We start from the raw sequence: 11,131 nt of genomic DNA, 5'->3' as shown, positions 1-11,131 counted from the left end.
ATGGCACAATCTTGATGTATCACGAGCTTTGTTATTATAGTTGGATCTTATGATGTTTATCCCCCTCTACTCTCTTGTGATGAATTGAGTTTCCCTCTTGAAGTTATCTTATCGGATTGAGTCTTTGATTTGAGAACACTTGATGTATGTCTTGCCGTGTTTATCTGTGGTGACAATGGGATATCACGTGCTACTTGATGTATGTTTTGGTGACCAACTTGCGGGTTCTGCCCATGAACCTATGCATAGGGGTTGGCACACGTTTTCTTGACTCTCCGGTAGAAACTTTGGGGCACTCTTTGAAGTACTTTGTGTTGGTTGGATGAATCTGAGATTGTGTGATGCATATCGTATAATCATGCCCACGGATACTTGAGGTGACAATGGAGTATCTAGGTGACATTAGGGTTTTGGTTGATTTGTGTCTTAAGGTGTTATTCTAGTACGAACTCTTGAATAGATTGATCCGAAAGAATAACTTTGAGGTGGTTTCGTACCCTACCATAATCTCTTCGTTTGTTCTCCTCTATTAGTGGCTTTGGAGTGACTCTTTGTTGCATGTTGAGGGATTGTTATATGATCTATCTATGTTATTATTGTTGAGAGAACTCGCACTAGTGAAAGTACGAACCCTAGGCCTTGTTTCCTACCATTGCAATACCGTTTACGCTCACTTTTATCATTAGTTACCTTGCTGTTTTTATTATTTCAGATTACAAAAACCTATATCTACCATCCATATTGCACTTGTATCACCATCTCTTCGCCGAACTAGTGCACCTATACAATTTACCATTGTATTGGGTGTGCTGGGGACACAAGAGACTCTTTGTTATTTGATTGCAGGGTTGTTTGAGAGAGACCATCTTCGTCCTACGCCTCCCACGGATTGATAAACCTTAGGTCATCCACTTGAGGGAAATTTGCTACTGTCCTACAAACCTGTGCACTTGCAGGCCCAACAACGTCTACAAGAAGAAGGTTGTGTAGTAGACATCATACCCCTTCCCTGCTTCTATTATGTGGGTATCTAATGTAGTTGAAATCACCCATAATAAGCCAGTGTGAGTCATCAGGCATTTGCAAATTTTGAAACCAGTCCAGGAATTGGATCCTTTCAGAGTGTTGGCAGGGACCATAGACATTGGTTAAGATCCAAGTGTCTCCATTGTGATTGGATGTGAATTGGATAGATAGGGAAAATTCATTTGAGTGACAGACCTGACCAGTGAATAGATTCTCATTCCATGCAACTAAGAGGCCACCAGATGCACCTATATATGGAAAAAATTGCAAATTTTGCAATCCTTCTGGGACATAAATTCTTCAGGTATGAGGTGTCAAATGATTCTTTCTTAGTTTCTTGCCAGCATATAATAGAGCATTGAGATTCCTCAATTTTATTAGCCAAAGGTGTCCATTTTTAGGGTCATTAATGCCTCTAATATTCCAATTCAGGATGTTCCAGTCTCTATCCATCAAAGTGCAAAGAACTGCAACTGAGACTCAGATAAATAATCAACCCAGTTACTGGTGTTGGGGAACGTAGCAGAAATTCAAAATTTTTCCTACGTATCACCAAGATCTATCTATGGAGAGACCAGCAACGAGTAGAAAGAGAGTGCATCTACATACCCTTGTAGATCGCTAAGCAGAAGCGTTCAAGTGAACGGGGTTGATGGAGTCGTACTCGTCGTGATTCAAATTACCGATGATCAAGTGCCGAACGGACGGCACCTCCGCGTTCAACACACGTACAGCCCGGTGACGTCTCCCACGCCTTGATCCAGCAAGGAGAGAGGGAGAGGTTGAGGAAGACTCCATCCAGCAGCAGCACAACGGCGTGGTGGTGGTGGAGGAGCGTGGCAATCCCGCAGGGCTTCGCCAAGCACCACGGGAGAAGAGGAGGAGGGAGAGGGCCAGGGCTGCACCAACGAGAGATCAAATCGCGTGTTATGGGCAGCCCCTAGGCCTCATATATATAGGGGGGAAGGGGGCTGCGCCCCCTTTAGGGTTTTCCCACCCCCTAGGGGCGGCGGCCAGCCCTAGATGGGTTTTGGGGTGCGGCCAAGGAGGGGATTCCCTCCCCCCCAAGGCACCTAGGAGGTGCCTTCCCCTCCTAGGACTCTTCCTTAGGGTTCCCCTTTGACCCTAGGCACATGGGCCATGAGGGAAGTGGCGCCCCAGCCCACTTTGGGCTGGATCCCTTCCCACTTCAGCCCATGTGGCCCCCCGGGGCAGGTGGCCCCACCCGGTGGGCCCCCGGGACCCTTCCGGTGGTCCCGGTACAATACCGATGACCCCAAAACTTGTCCCGATGGCCGAAACAGGACTTCCTATATATAAATCTTTACCTCCGGACCATTCCGGAACTCCTCGTGACGTCCGGGATCTCATCCGGGACTCCGAACAACATTCGGTAACCACATACAAGCTTCCTTTATAAGCCTAGCGTCATCGAACCTTAAGTGTGTAGACCCTACGGGTTCGGGAGACATGCAGACATGACCGAGACGTTCTCCGGTCAATAACCAACAGCGGGATCTGGATACCCATGTTGGCTCCCACATGTTCCACGATGATCTCATCGGATGAACCACGATGTCAAGGACTTAATCAATCCCGTATTCAATTCCCTTTGTCTAGCGGTATTTTACTTGCCCGAGATTCGATCGTCGGTATACCGATACCTTGTTCAATCTCGTTACCGGCAAGTCACTTTACTCGTTCCGTAACACATCATCCCGTGATCAACTCCTTGGTCACATTGCGCATATGATGATGTCCTACCGAGTGGGCCCAGAGATACCTCTCCGTTTACACGGAGTGACAAATCCCAGTCTCGATCCGCATAAAACAATAGATACTTTCGGAGATACCTGTAGTGCACCTTTATAGTCACCCAGTTACGTTGTGACGTTTGATACACCCAAAGAACTCCTACGGTATTCAGGAGTTACACGATCTCATGGTCAAAGGAAGAGATACTTGACATTGGCAAAGCTCTAGCAAACGAACTACACGATCTTTGTGCTAGTCTTAGGATTGGGTCTTGTCCATCACATCATTCTCCTAATGATGTGATCCCGTTATCAACGACATCCAATGTTCATAGCCAGGAAACCATGACTATCTGTTGATCACAACGAGCTAGTCAACTAGAGGCTCACTAGGGACATATTGTGGTCTATGTATTCACACGTGTATTACGATTTCCGGATAATACAGTTATAGCATGAATAAAAGACAATTATCATGAACAAGGAAATATAATAATAATACTTTTATTATTGCCTCTAGGGCATATTTCCAACAGTCTCCCACTTGCACTAGAGTCAATAATCTAGTTCACATCGCCATGTGATTAACACTCACAGGTCACATCGCCATGTGACTAATACCCAAGAGTTTACTAGAGTCAGTAGTCTAGTTCACATCACTATGTGATTAACACTCAATGAGTTTTATGTTTGATCATGTTGCTTGTGAGAGAGGTTTTAGTCAACGGGTCTGAACCTTTCAGATCCGTGTGTGCTTTACAAATCTCTATGTCATCTCCTAGATGCAGCTACCACTCTCTATTTGGAGCTGTTCCAAATAACTGTTCTACTTGGAGCTATTCTAAATTGTTGCTCCAATATATGTATCCGGTATCTCTACTTAGAGCTATCTGGATAGGTGTTAAGCTTGCATCGACGTAACCTTTACGACGAACTCTTTTACCACCTCCATAATCGAGAAAATTCCTTAGTCCACTAGTTACTAAGGGTAACTTTGACCGCTGTCTGTGAGCCATTCTTGGATCACTCTTGTACCCCTTGACTGACTCATGGCAAGGCACACTTCAGGTGCGGTACACAGCACAGCATACTGAAGAGCCTACGTTTTAAGCATAGGGGACGACCTTCGTCCTTTCTCTCTATTCTGCCGTGGTCGAGCTTTAAGTCTTAACTTCGTACCTTACAACTCAGGCAAGAACTTCTTCTTTGACTGATCCATCTTGAACACCTTCAAGATCATGTCAAGGTATGTGCTCATTTGAAAGTACCATTAAGCGTTTTGATCTATCCTTATAGATCTTGATGCTCAATGCTCAAGCAGCTTAATCCAGGCTTTCCATTGAAAAACACTTTCAAAATAACCCTATATGCTTTCCAGAAATCCTACGTCATTTCTGATCAACAATATGTCAACAACATATACTCATCAGAAATTCTATAGTGCTCCCACTCACTTCTTTTGAAATACAAGTTTCTCATAAACTTTGTACAAACCCAAAATCTTTGATCATCATCAAAGCATACATTCCAACTCCGAGATGCTCACTCCAGTCCTTAGAAGGATTGCTGGAGCTAGCATACCTTTTAGCATCCTTAGGATCGACAAAAAACTTTCTGATTGTATTACATACAACCTTTCCTTACGAAAACTGGTAAGGAAACTCGTTTTCATATCCATCTGCCAGATTTCATAAATACAGCTAATGCTAACATGAATCCGACGGACTTAAGCATCGCTACGGATGAGAAAATCTCATCGTAGTCAACTCCTTGAACTTGTGAAAAACTTTTTGCCACAAGTCGAGCTTCATGGATGGTGACATTACCATCCACGTCCGTCTTCTTCTTAAAGATCCATTTATCTTAATGGCTTGCCGATCATCGGGCAAGTCCACCAAAGTCCATGGATCCGTTCTCGGATTTTATGGCCTCGAGCCATTTATCGGAATCCGGGCCCACCATCGCTTCTTCATAGCTCGTAGGTTCATTGTTGTCTAGCAACATGACCTTCAAGACAGGATCACCTTACCACTCCGAAGTAGTACGTGTCCTTGTCGTCCTACGAGGTTTGGTAGTGACTTGATCCGAAGTTTCATGATCAATATCATAAGCTTCCACTTCAATTGGTGTAGGTGCCACAGGAACAACTTCCTGTGCCCTGTCACACACTAGTTGAAGAGACGGTTCAATAACCTCATCAAGTCTCCACCATCCTCCCACTCAACTCTTTCGAGAGAAACCTTTCCTCGAGAAAGGACCCGATTCAAGAAACAATCCATATTGCTTTCGGATCTGAATTAGGAGGTATACCCAACTGTTTTGGGTGTCCTATGAAGATGCGTTTTATCCGCTTTGGGTTCGAGCTTTAATCCTGAAACTTTTTCACATAAGCGTCGCAGCCCCAAACTTTTAAGAAATGACAGCATAGGTTTCTCTAAACCGGTGTCATCTCAACGGAATTACGTGGTACCCTATTAAAATGAGTGTGGTTGTCTCTAATGCCTAACCCATGAACGATAGTGGTAATTCGATAAGAGAAATCATGGTACGCATCATATCCAATAGGGTGCAACTATGATGTTCGGACACACCATCACACTATGGTGTTCCAGGCGGTGTTAATTGTGAAACAATTTCCACAATGTCTTAATTGTGTGCCAAAACTCATAACTCAGATATTCATCTCTATGATCATATCATAGACATTTTATCCTCTTGTCACAATGATCTTCTACTTCACTCTGAAATTACTTGAACCATTCAATAATTCAGACTTGTGTTTCATCAAGTAAATATTCTCAACATCTACTCGAATCATCTGTGAAGTAAGATCATAACGATATTCACTGCATGCCTCAGCACTCATTGGATTGGACACATCAAAATGTGTTACTTCCAACAAGTTGCTATCTTGTTCCATCTTACTGAAACCGAGGCTTTTCAGTCATCTTGCCCATGTGGTATGATTTGCATATCTCAAGTGATTCAAAATCAAGTGAGTTCAAACGGTCCATTTGCATGGAGTTTCTTCATGCATATATACCAATAGACATGGTTCGCATGTCTCAAACTTTTCAAAAATGAGTGAGTCCAAAGATCCATCAACATGGAGCTTCTTCATGCATTTTATACCGATATGACTTACGTGGCAGTGCCACAAATAGGTGGTACTATCATTACTATCTTTTGGCATGAACATGTGTATCACTACGATCGAGATTTCAATGAACCATCCATTTTAGGTGCAAGACCATTGAAGGTATTATTCAAATAAATAGAGTAACCATTATTCTCTTTAAATGAATAACCGTATTGCGATAGACATAATCCAATCATGTCTATGCTCAACGCAAACACCAAATCTTGATGGTAGAGGGAGCGTGCGATGCTTGATCATATCAACATTGGAAACACTTCCAACACATATCGTCAACTCACCTTTAGCTAGTCTCCGTTTATGCCATAGCTTTTATTTCGAGTTACTAACACTTAGCAACCGAACCGGTATCTTATACCCTGGTGCTACTAGGAGTACTAGTAAAGTACACATTAACATAATGTATATCCAATATACTTCTATCGACCTTGCCAGCCTTCTCATCTACCAAGTATCTAGGGTAATGCTGCTCCAGTAGCTGTTCCCCTTATTACAGAAGCACTTAGTCTCGGGTTTGGGTTCAATCTTGGGTTTCTTCACTAGTGCAACAGCCGATTTGCCGTTTCATGAAGTATCCCTTCTTGCCCTTGCCCTTCTTGAAACTAGTGGTTGCACCAACCATCAACAATTGATGCTCCTTCTTGATTTCTACTTTCGCGGTGTCAAACATCGCGAATACCTCAAGGATCATCATATCTATCCCTGATATGTTATAGTTCATCACGAAGCTCTAGCAGCTTGGCGGTAATGACTTTGGAGAAACATCACTATCTCATTTGGAAGATCAACTCCCACTTGATTCAAGTGATTGTTGCACTCAGACAATCTGAGCACAAGCTCAACGATTGAGCTTTTCTCCCTTAGTTTGTAGGCTAAGAAAATTGTCGGAGGTCTTATACCTCTTGACGTGGGCACGAGCCTGAAATCCCAATTTCAGCCCTCGAAACATCTCATATGTTCCGCGACGTTTCGAAAACGTCTTTGGTGCCTCTACTTAAACCATTTAACTGAACTATCACGTAGTTATCAAAACGTGTATGTTCGATGTTCGAAACATCCACAAACGACGTTTGGGGTTCAGCACACTGAGCAGTGCATTAAGGACATAAGCGTTCTAGTGTCCGCATAATCGCTACTGTCAACTTTCAACTATATTTTCTCTAGGAACATATCTAAAACAGTAGAACTAAAGCGCGAGCTACGACATAATTTGCAAAAGGTCTTTTGACTATGTTCAGGATAATTAAGTTCATCTTATGAACTCCCACTTAGATAGACATCCCTCTGGTCATCTAAGTGATCACATGATCCGAGTCAACTAGGCCGTGTCCGATCATCACGTGAGACGGACTAGTTAACGTCGGTGAACATCTTCATGTTGATCGTATCTACTATACGACTCATGCTCGACCTTTCGGTCTCCGTGTTCCGAGGCCATGTCTGCACATGCTAGGCTCGTCAAGTTAACCCTAAGTGTTTTCGCTGTGTAAAACTGTCTTACACCCGTTGTATGTGAACGTAAGAATCCATCACACCCGATCATCACGTGGTGCTTAGAAGCGACGAACTGTAGCAACGGTGCACAGTTAGGGGAGAACACTTCTTGAAATTTTGTAAGGGATCATCTTATTTACTACCGTCGTCCTAAGTAAACAAGATGCATAAACATGATAAACATCACATGCAATCAAATAGTTGTGACATGATATGGCCAATATCATATAGCTCCATTGATCTCCATCTTCGGGGCTCCATGATCATCTTGTCACCGGCATGACACCATGATCTCCATCATCGTGTCTTCATGAAGTTGTCACGCCAACGACTACTTCTACTTCTATGACTAACGCGTTTAGCAATAAAGTAAAGTAAGTTACATGGCATTCTTCAATGACACGCAGGTCATACAAAAAATAAAGACAACTCCTATGGCTCCTGCCGGTTGTCATACTCATCGACATGCAAGTCGTGATTCCTATTACAAGAACATGATCAATCTCATACATCACATGTCATTCATCACATTCTTCTTGGCCATATCACATCACATAGCATACCCTGCAAAAACAAGTTAGACGTCCTCTAATTGTTGTTGCATGTTTTACGTGGCTGCTATGGGTTTCTAGCAAGAACGTTTCTTACCTACGCAAGACCACAACGTGATATGCCAATTGCTATTTACCCTTCATAAGGACCCTTTTCATCGAATCCGTTCTGACTAAAGTGGGAGAGACTGGCACCCGCTAGCCACCTTATGCACCAAGTGCATGTCAATCGGTGGAACCTGTCTCACGTAAGAGTACGTGTAAGGTCGGTCCGGGCCGCTTCATCCCACAATACCGTCGAAACAAGATTGGACTAGTAACGGTAAGCATATTGAACAACATCAACACCCACAACTACTTTGTGTTCTACTCGTGCAAAGAATCTACGCAATAGACCTAGCTCATGATGCCACTGTTGGGGAACGTAGCAGAAATTCAAAAATTTTCCTACGTATCACCAAGATCTATCCATGGAGAGACCAGCAACGAGTAGAAAGAGAGTGCATCTACATACCCTTGTAGATCGCTAAGCGGAAGCGTTCAAGTGAACGGGGTTGATGGAGTCGTACTCGTCGTGATTCAAATTACCGATGATCAAGTGCCGAACGGACGGCACCTCCGCGTTCAACACACGTACAGCCCGGTGACGTCTCCCACGCCTTGATCCAGCAAGGAGAGAGGGAGAGGTTGAGGAAGACTCCATCCAGCAGCAGCACAACGGCGTGGTGGTGGTGGAGGAGCGTGGCAATCCCGCAGGGCTTCGCCAAGCACCATGGGAGAAGAGGAGGAGGGAGAGGGGCAGGGCTGCACCAACGAGAGATCAAATCGCGTGTTATGGGCAGCCCCTAGGCCTCATATATATAGGGGGGAAGGGGGCTGCGCCCCCTTTAGGGTTTTCCCACCCCCTAGGGGCGGCGGCCAGCCCTAGATGGGTTTTGGGGTGCGGCCAAGGAGGGGATTCCCTCCCCCCCCAAGGCACCTAGGAGGTGCCTTCCCCTCCTAGGACTCTTCCTTAGGGTTCCCCTTTGACCCTAGGCGCATGGGCCATGAGGGAAGTGGCGCCCCAGCCCACTTTGGGCTGGATCCCTTCCCACTTCAGCCCATGTGGCCCCCCGGGGCAGGTGGCCCCACCCGGTGGGCCCCCGGGACCCTTCCGGTGGTCCCGGTACAATACCGATGACCCCGAAACTTGTCCCGATGGCCGAAACAGGACTTCCTATATATAAATCTTTACCTCCGGACCATTCCGGAACTCCTCGTGACGTCCGGGATCTCATCCGGGACTCCGAACAACATTCGGTAACCACATACAAGCTTCCTTTATAAGCCTAGCGTCATCGAACCTTAAGTGTGTAGACCCTACGGGTTCGGGAGACATGCAGACATGACCGAGACGTTCTCCGGTCAATAACCAACAGCGGGATCTGGATACCCATGTTGGCTCCCACATGTTCCACGATGATCTCATCGGATGAACCACGATGTCAAGGACTTAATCAATCCCGTATTCAATTCCCTTTGTCTAGCGGTATTTTACTTGCCCGAGATTCGATCGTCGGTATACCGATACCTTGTTCAATCTCGTTACCGGCAAGTCACTTTACTCGTTCCGTAACACATCATCCCGTGATCAACTCCTTGGTCACATTGCGCATATGATGATGTCCTACCGAGTGGGCCCAGAGATACCTCTCCGTTTACACGGAGTGACAAATCCCAGTCTCGATCCGCATAAAACAATAGATACTTTCGGAGATACCTGTAGTGCACCTTTATAGTCACCCAGTTACGTTGTGACGTTTGATACACCCAAAGCACTCCTACGGTATTCAGGAGTTACACGATCTCATGGTCAAAGGAAGAGATACTTGACATTGGCAAAGCTCTAGCAAACGAACTACACGATCTTTGTGCTAGTCTTAGGATTGGGTCTTGTCCATCACATCATTCTCCTAATGATGTGATCCCGTTATCAACGACATCCAATGTTCATAGCCAGGAAACCATGACTATCTGTTGATCACAACGAGCTAGTCAACTAGAGGCTCACTAGGGACATATTGTGGTCTATGTATTCACACATGTATTACAATTTCCGGATAATACAGTTATAGCATGAATAAAAGACAATTATCATGAACAAGGAAATATAATAATAATACTTTTATTATTGCCTCTAGGGCATATTTCCAACAACTGGTCCATGATTGTCTCTTGCTTAAACAAGCTATTGAGCCAACTTCCAAAACATCTACCTCACAAGCATCACATCAAAAGTATAACTTAGTCTTACATCCCATGGAGACAAAAGCAAAAGTCTCATTAAACATAGAAACTAGCTAGCATCTACTAGTGGTCTAGTGGGAAGAAACTAGATCCACTTCTTGCTCTGCTCCCTTGCCTTCTTCTTGCCCTCCATAGTAGTGTTGTCACTCTTGGTTTTCTTGGGTCTCTTGGTAAGGAGTTCATTAGTGGTGTCCTTGTCAGAGACCTTGCAAAAAGAGGTATTTAAACTTTTAATCATTTTGGGAGGGATCAGTGGAGGAGCTGCATGACATGCTAGACAGTCTCTATCTTTACAAATAGATTTCTTAAATCCTTTCTTTATTTTCTGAAGTCCGCAACTTCTCCTTACCTACGTTTCAACCAAAGGTACATTTTCTTTTCTCTTCTTGTTCCTGTGAAGAGCAGTGGTGGATGATGCAGACATGACCTTGGTAGAGTTGTTCTCTGCAGATGGTGAGATCAGTTGCTCCTTGGTGCTTTATGTAGGCAAAGAACATACAAAGAGTGTTATCATTCTGACAGTGCCAGGGGATGGAAAATGGAAGTGTTGTTGAGGTAGCTTCTTGACAAATGATAGACCAAATAGTAGAGGAAATGAATCTTTTAGACAATCAAATTTATCTGGTGATAAAAGTGTAACTGACAAGAAATTCACCCAATACACTGGTACCTATATGACCTCTTTGCTATCTTGAGTTGGAGCAAAGTGTTTCTTCCAAACCTTTGCACCTTATATTCCAATAAGCTTCTCTTTAGTGCTCATGTTGTCCATAGTGATATCATTAAGTACCTGTTATGTACCTTCCATTCTTGAAGGTAATGCAGCCCCTGTATTATGTGCTAGATTATCAAATAAAGTGACT

Source organism: Triticum aestivum, chromosome 6B (genome assembly GCF_018294505.1).
Source record: "Triticum aestivum cultivar Chinese Spring chromosome 6B, IWGSC CS RefSeq v2.1, whole genome shotgun sequence".
NCBI classification, from domain to species: Eukaryota; Viridiplantae; Streptophyta; class Magnoliopsida; order Poales; family Poaceae; genus Triticum; species Triticum aestivum.
Note: the sequence above shows the minus strand (reverse complement) of the source record.